Source organism: Triticum dicoccoides, chromosome 5B (assembly GCF_002162155.2).
Source record: "Triticum dicoccoides isolate Atlit2015 ecotype Zavitan chromosome 5B, WEW_v2.0, whole genome shotgun sequence".
Taxonomy (NCBI): Eukaryota; Viridiplantae; Streptophyta; class Magnoliopsida; order Poales; family Poaceae; genus Triticum; species Triticum dicoccoides.
In genome coordinates, this window is record NC_041389.1 from 57,931,794 (window position 1) to 57,939,282 (window position 7,489).

Sequence of the window (7,489 nt, forward strand, 5' to 3'; positions counted from 1 at the left end):
AGTGTCATGGACGGTGTCACGCCGCGGACGCGTTGACTACAGAGGAAAACAGACGAGTTGCTCAAGCAAGACGATAGCCCTTTGTGTCGATGTCGAGGTAGCCGAGAGTTTGGGCCAGTGTAGCCATGCGAGGGACACCGTGGTCGATGTCGGGTCAGAGATGAAGATGTCGACGTAGCCGTTGTGGTGCCATTGGTGCAAGTAAGCATCGTGTAGTCAGGGACGCGGTGGTGCGTGATGTCTACTACGGAACCTTCTTCTTGTAGACTCGTGTTGGACCTCCAAGCGCAGAGTTTTGGAGGACGGTAATAAATTTCCCTCAAGTCGATGACCTAAGGTTTATCAATCCATGGGAGGCGTGGGATGAAGACGGTCTCTCTCAAACAACCCTGCAACCAAATAACAAAGAGTCTCTTGTGTCCTCAACACACTCAATACAATGGTAAATTGTATAGGTGCACTAGTTCGGCGAAGAGATGGTGATACAAGTGTAATATGGATGCACTACTAGGGAAAAGCTTATACACAGATGCTTACTAGTAGCGCAGGTTTATACCCCTCGCTACTGCTACTTACTAGTAGCGCAGGTTTTACCCCTCACTACTACTAAGTTGATAGTAGTAGCGCGGGGTTTTAACCCTCGCTACTACTAAACGGTCTCTACCGTGCCCCCCCCCCTCCCGGGACATGCCATAGTAGTAGGGAGGGTTATAAACCTGCGCTACTACTAAGTTGATACAATGCAGATTTCTTCATTATTTCAAGTGGAGACAATCCCTAAATAAATCAGTTGCAACCCACAATTATATAAGAATGGAATACCGCCATTTTATAGACGAGCAAAGAACACAATCAATAAGAAAGTTTTTTTAAAGATGCATAAAAGAAGAAACTTATAAGAATATATGTACGATTAAATATGCCATGAAACATACATTTTTTTACATTACTACTAACAGATAATGCATTTCAAAATTTTGAAATAGAAGCCAACACTCTCTCTAGCCACACATACTATTAACTACGTCCTTTCTCATGCGAACCACCTGCGATTTTGGTTAGTGGCTGGTTAGCGGACTTACATGGGTTAAATATTGACCCCTCTTATTAGTTGCGTCACTTCAATTTGAGACATAGTTTTGGCTAGATTTTGATATTTTTGAAATTTGAACATGGTATAGTTAGTAGATTATTGGTCAATTGGGTGATACCTCTCCCCTTAACAAGACTTCAAACCCTGAGTCCAACCTCATATCTGTTCCTTCAACTACTATTGGGTCATGTCACCGCATACGCTAATTACGTGCCCATCGGTCTATATTTTGCAGGTTTAATCATTGGCTTATTAGTTTCTAGTGGCCCAACTATTCTAATTTTATTTCTTGCCTCAAACATAATAGTCCGCAAGCTTAAGCATCAAAAGGAACAAAAGTTGAGACAAAAGTTCTTCAATCAAAATCATGGACAATTGTTGCAAAAATTAGTATCTCATAGGTCAGATATTGCAGAGAGGATGATCATCCCTCTAAGGGAGCTAGAAAAGGCCACAAACAAGTTTCACCCAACTCGTAAGCTTGTGGTGGAGGGCATGGTACCGTATACAAAGGAATTTTATCAGACTTGCATGTTGTTGCAATCAAAAAGTCAAATATTGTGGTCAAGAGTGAGAGTAACGAGTTTATAAATGAAGTTTCCATACTCTCACAGATCAATCATAGGAACATTGTAAAGCTTTTTCGATGTTGTCTTGAGACAGAAGTCCCCTTGTTGGCTTATGAGTTCATTTCCAATGGAACCCTATGTGATTATCTTCACAAGAAACCACTAAGATCGGTAGCTTGGCGAGACATATTAAGGATTGCAGCAGAAATTGGCAAGGCCCTTTCTTACCTTCATTCGGGTATTTCTGTCCCTGTAATACACATAGATATAAAGTCCACCAATATACTTCTTGATGATGCTTTGACAGCGAAGGTGTCTGACTTTGGAGCTTCAAGGTACATTCCTAAAGATAAAACAACAATTACAACGGTGGTGCAGGGAACATTGGGATATTTAGATCCTCTGTACGTTTATTGTGGCCGTCTAACAGAAAAAAGTGATGTTTATAGCTTTGGAGTTATTCTCGTTGAGTTGCTTACAAGGAAGATGCCAATTATATATAGATCCTCCACCGGTGATGGGCTAGTTGCACAATTTGTTGAACTACTTGCAGAAGGTGGTAGAAATACTAGATCCACAAGTAATTGAGGAGGGAGGTAGCCAAGTTGAAGTGGTAGCTTCTCTAGCTATGTCGTGCATAAAGCTAAGAGCAGAGGAGCGACGAACTATGATGTCGGTGGAGATGACACTAGGAGCACTTCAAGGACCCAAAGAGCATTTTCGGGTTCGGGATGCAACATATGAGGGGAGCTATTCGGCAATGAGGTATACATCACCTATAAGATGGACAAGCTTAGAGGACACGAGCAGGCAATATAGTCAAGAAGAAGAGTTTGTGTTGTTCGCAAGCTACCCTCGATAGTCTTACTTACAGTTTACGTGTGAAAGAGTTGTTGATCAAAGATATAGTTAGCTAGTGCGGTTAATATTCTCTATTTCAAAATTCAAGGTGATTTTAAAAATAACTAGCAAAGTAGCCCCTTCCTGCACATCTGCGCGTACAACATATTTTTTCATAATTTTGAATCTTATATGGGAAATTAATATTTCGCAACTTTTAAGGGACGATTTCAGTGGACAATATCTACCAGAGAGCTCTAGAAATAGTTATTAATGATGTATGCTAAATATATTAATTTGAAATTTTTATTAGTTATATTATTTTATGCAAACAATATATTTATTCTCTTTTAAAACCTTATATACGATAATATTATTTAGTAATTCCTACCATACTCATATGCTACTTGAAAGCTTATAGTTTTTCTAAAAAGTGTACTTTAATCTTTTTGTGTGCATTTTTTTATAATGACAGAAGATCTAGAATAGTTGTTTTACAGTGAATGGATAAAATATGGTGGAAGTTATTTTTACAAATAAGAATAATTAGGGTCAAATCTCAACTTTCAATCTTATGTGAGATATCTTTATTTCACAATTTTAAATGGGCATTTTTTGTGAAAACAAATGACAGCCGACCCCCTGGGTATGCCCATGTGAAGAATTCTGCCTAATACTACATGCATGTTGGTTGTACTCCCATGGTTGAACCTCTGGTTCTAGCATGGCTCCCCATCAGCAACGGTTCGCGCGTAGATGATCACGACGAACAGTAGGTCCTGGTCGGCATTGGTCACCACCTAGTGCTCGACGCTCTTTTACCCGTCATTAGTGAGCAGAGTCGTTGAGATTGACAACGAGCGTGCGAGTTGGGGTGAACGTGCACTCAGGCGCTAGCCCAGAGGACCTGCAGCCTCGCGCAGCCGGCGTCATGCTGGAGCACGGTGATCACGCTCCCGTCCAGTAAAAGAAGTTCATCCACACCGGCTGCACCGCGTCGCGGAACATCCCTGTGAGTGTGTCGAGAGCCATGCCACAGACTGCTGTCGGATGGACGCCTGCGTGACACGGAGCGCTAGCATGTTGCCATAGCCCTGGATGTGTGCGGCACCATTGGGTACCTCTCTCTCCCCTTCATCGACAGCATGAAAAACTCCCTCGCCAGCCTCTCCGTCTCGTCCAGCAACTCGCCCTCAATGCCGTGGTCTCAGTTTGCGTTTTGCAGTACAATAAGCTTGGCCACGACGTACACGCTGCTCTGGCCTGTCGCTCGCTGCATGCGATCGCTCGAAATCTCCCGTCAGTCGGCCATGTCCCGTCGCAGTGGAGTCGCCGTGCTCCGAAAACACATGCATGGCATGGCATGGTCGTTATCAAATATCAAGGCAGGCTCATGCATCATCGATCGGCATGATTAATTCAAGTACGCAGGACATTTACTGCTAAGGCCAACTCCGGCGCACGACCCCATCCGTCCGGCCCTATCCGTTTGGGGGCAAAACGGACAAACCCCAAGGCCCAGCGCGCGACGGCCTGAACCCATCTTGTCCTTTTTGTGTCCGTTCGACCCTATTTCCAGACCAAACTTGAGATGGATTTCGACCGAAGCGGGCCGCCGTTTGCGTCCTCGCGTCCGCGCATGGCCCGCATGACAGCCACCTACCCCACCTTTTCTCCCCTTCCCCTCTCTTTCTCATCTGCAGGACGCCGGAGCCGCGTCGCCTTCGCTCGTCTCACCGGAGCCGCACCGCCATGGCTGCCCTCATGTCGCCGTCCACCGTGTTGCCTCGCCGGAGCACACGCGTCGTCATAGCGTGCTCCAGCTCGATGAGAATGTCGCATCACCATGGCGATGCCCCGCGTAGGCGTGCTCCTCGCCCTCGCCATTGCAGTGCCCCGCATCGGCTACTGCTGCCGCGGCCTAGGGCAAGTGCGGCGGCAAGCTCGCGGCGACGCCTGCGGCGGCCTAGGATGGGCACGGCGGGTTCGTCGGTCAGCCAACGAGGCTGCGCATAAGTTTGCCAAAGTAGGTGTGGATGATGAGTTATGTAAGGTGTGGTGGGGATCTCCCTCTAAATTTGTTCTTTTTGTAATCGCTGATGACATCCCCAGCTTCGCTAGTTAAATAAAATGCAGAAGCGTTGATCCTAAAAAAAAGACTCGAGCGTGTCACTTCACGCACGGACTTGTTTTTTTCTTCTAATCCTAATTAATTAATAATTATAAAACGAAACAAATGGCGATTCGAGTCAGAGTTGGTTTGCATTAATTTTGCGCCACATACGCAAACATTCGTTTCTCCTCCCACAATCTTTCCTTCCTCTTCTATCTCTTTCTCTCTCAGATCAGATCAGGAAAATAATAATAATAAAAAGGAGGCCGCTTTCTTCTTCCTTAGATGAGTTCGCCCAATCCTTCTTCTTTCCCGATTCATTAATTCTGCCCATTGTTCCCGCCGACGCCGACCCTACTCCACTATTAGGTTTGCCTCACTAATGACCTCCAGTTTCGCCCCGAGGGAGTCGATCGTAGCCTGCGAGCCACCGCGGTCCGCCGGAAAAGGAGCTCCCCGAAGACACTTCTGTCGTCGATGCACAATCAAGCACAATGGCGCCGCACTTGCCAGGCGTCCTCCTCTGCTCTGCTCTCTTCATCCCCTGTTCCTATTCCAGGCTCCGTCCAAGGGAAGAGAGGCAACTGCATGAATGTCCTTCTTCGCCAACTCTAGCGATGCTTGCCGCCGTCGGTATTTCACAAGTTGCCGACGCCTCCACCGCTCCATTTTTCAATTTAATTGGCATCCGTCGCCCCAAAGCCTCGTCTCATCTCGTCGCCATCGCCCCAAGTCCTAAGTCGCACACGCATCCCGCACGCGGATGAATGACTATTTCTAGTATATATAAACATGAAAGAAGGCATGGTGGAGAGAACAAGGGACCCGTGATGCCGTGGATCGGTGAGGTGGCGCAAGCCAAACCATTCTTGGCTGCCTAGTCGACTTCCCTAGGATATTTAATAACATGATGATGATAGCAGTCTTGCATCCTTTTCCTGATATGGGAATCATTAAGTGGCACGGTTTTCTCGTGGCTTTTATAGCGGCACATGAGCCCAACTGGGATACCCTTACAAGTGCAGGACCTAAGGAATCCATTCCATGGTATGCAGTGCTACCGTCAGTAGAATAGTAGTTTGTGTGAGGAAAGAAGAGCTTACATATCATCCATATTGCTGGGTGTGACTTGATGCCATTGACCAACACCTCGCCATGCATCCGTGATGGCTCTGAGGAGTATGGATTTGTGAGGGTAGAGGAGTATGGATTTGTGAGGGTAGAACAACCTCACGAGGAAAGCATCATCTCATCTCGCCATCGCCACCCAAGTCGCAAACACACCCTGCACGCGGATGAATGGACTACATCTACTATATGTACAGATGATCTTAGAACGTATGACACGGAGCAGATCAGTGAGGTGGCGCAAAAACTTGCTGACTAGTGTGCTTCCCTAGGCGCATCAATTTTCATGAAAGAAGTGAATCATTAAGTTCCTCTATTTTTAGCAAACTTATCAAGTTAGTAGGCTATCCTAGTTTCTTTGAGTAAGAAAAAACGAGCTCAGTTGTCCCTGGAGCTTGTTATTTATGTTACTAATGTTCAAGCCTTCATTGATGTTGATGGGCACAAGCAATCCCTTTTGACTTGTTTCACAAGAATAACAAACCAGGAATATGCTACCTAGCGCTTATCAGCAAATGGACCATAGGCCAGGGATGGCATCAAAGACAAACTGATTATGTGATCAACTAGAAACATTTGGATTGATTGCATCTTTCAAAGATGATGCAACATGGCTAACAATAATTCTGATCAATCTATGCATACATCCACTGCCTGATGATAAGATTTATCCACACGTCCATCACAAGTTTTGCTCATGTAAACAACAACTCTCCAAAAACATATACACATCATCCCACGAACATGTGAACGAAACAAACAAACAAACAAAAGACAAGTGTGGCAGCTTGATAATGGTGCCCGTCATGTGAGGCGACCACCAAGGGAGACATTACATTCGAATATTACTGTGCATGCAGAGGATCGCAGCAAAGACAATCTCGCCTCGAGCCACTCGAGTTTGCCTGTAGAACATACGTCGCCGTCTTGTTCCTGGGCGTCAAGGAGAATCATGGTGATATCCATGATTGCATCTCGTACAAACTGTCCTGGCAAAACAACAAATAACCACAACTTAGTTGGTTATCAAAGCGACAGAGTCATCAGATGATTTGCATGCATCAATGTTCAATACCAGGATTTCTAGACATTACTCATGATGAAAGCATCATCTCATCTCGTCGCCGCCCAAGTCGCAAATACAAAATATTACAAACATTATGCGGTTCTAGAAGGAACTACTCTCACAAGATTTATTTACCAGCATCAACGAATCAATATAAACTATCATCCCTGGGCTTCAGGGAGTGAATTGGTCTAGACACAAAAGGGAACACAGGCACCTCTAATCAAGAGACCAACTAATTCTATATTACCAAACAGAAAAACCCAATTCATGTACATCAGAAAAGAACATTCATGTCCAAAACAGCACCTCACATTATTGTGAGTTTGCGACAGGATGGTATGCCTTCGACATGTTTACACGAAGCAAGCAGTTATGCTATTACAAATTTACTATACATACAGGTTGAGGTTTTCGCATACCTATGAAATATATTCTTTAAGCTTCAAACTGATGAATTCATCCGGTGCTCTCTTCACAAGCTCATAAATCATGAAATGGCCCTTCTGGACCATTAATCGTCTCCCCCCAGCAAGTACCTGGGTAAAGATACTAAATCAGAAACACACAAAAGTACCATTGAAATACATGGTATTCTGCAGCACAAACTGAAGGTTCAACCATCATTTGCTTCAATAATGGTTCAAGCACCTGTTTATTGTGAGCGAGAACAGGATGGA

At 44.9% G+C, this 7,489-nt stretch overlaps 1 pseudogene; it reads left to right on the forward strand.

The window, feature by feature from the left end:
* The first annotated feature begins 1,082 nt into the window (after positions 1-1,082).
* On the forward strand, positions 1,083-2,524 carry LOC119309041 (annotated as a pseudogene).
* Positions 2,525-7,489: the final 4,965 nt, after the last annotated feature.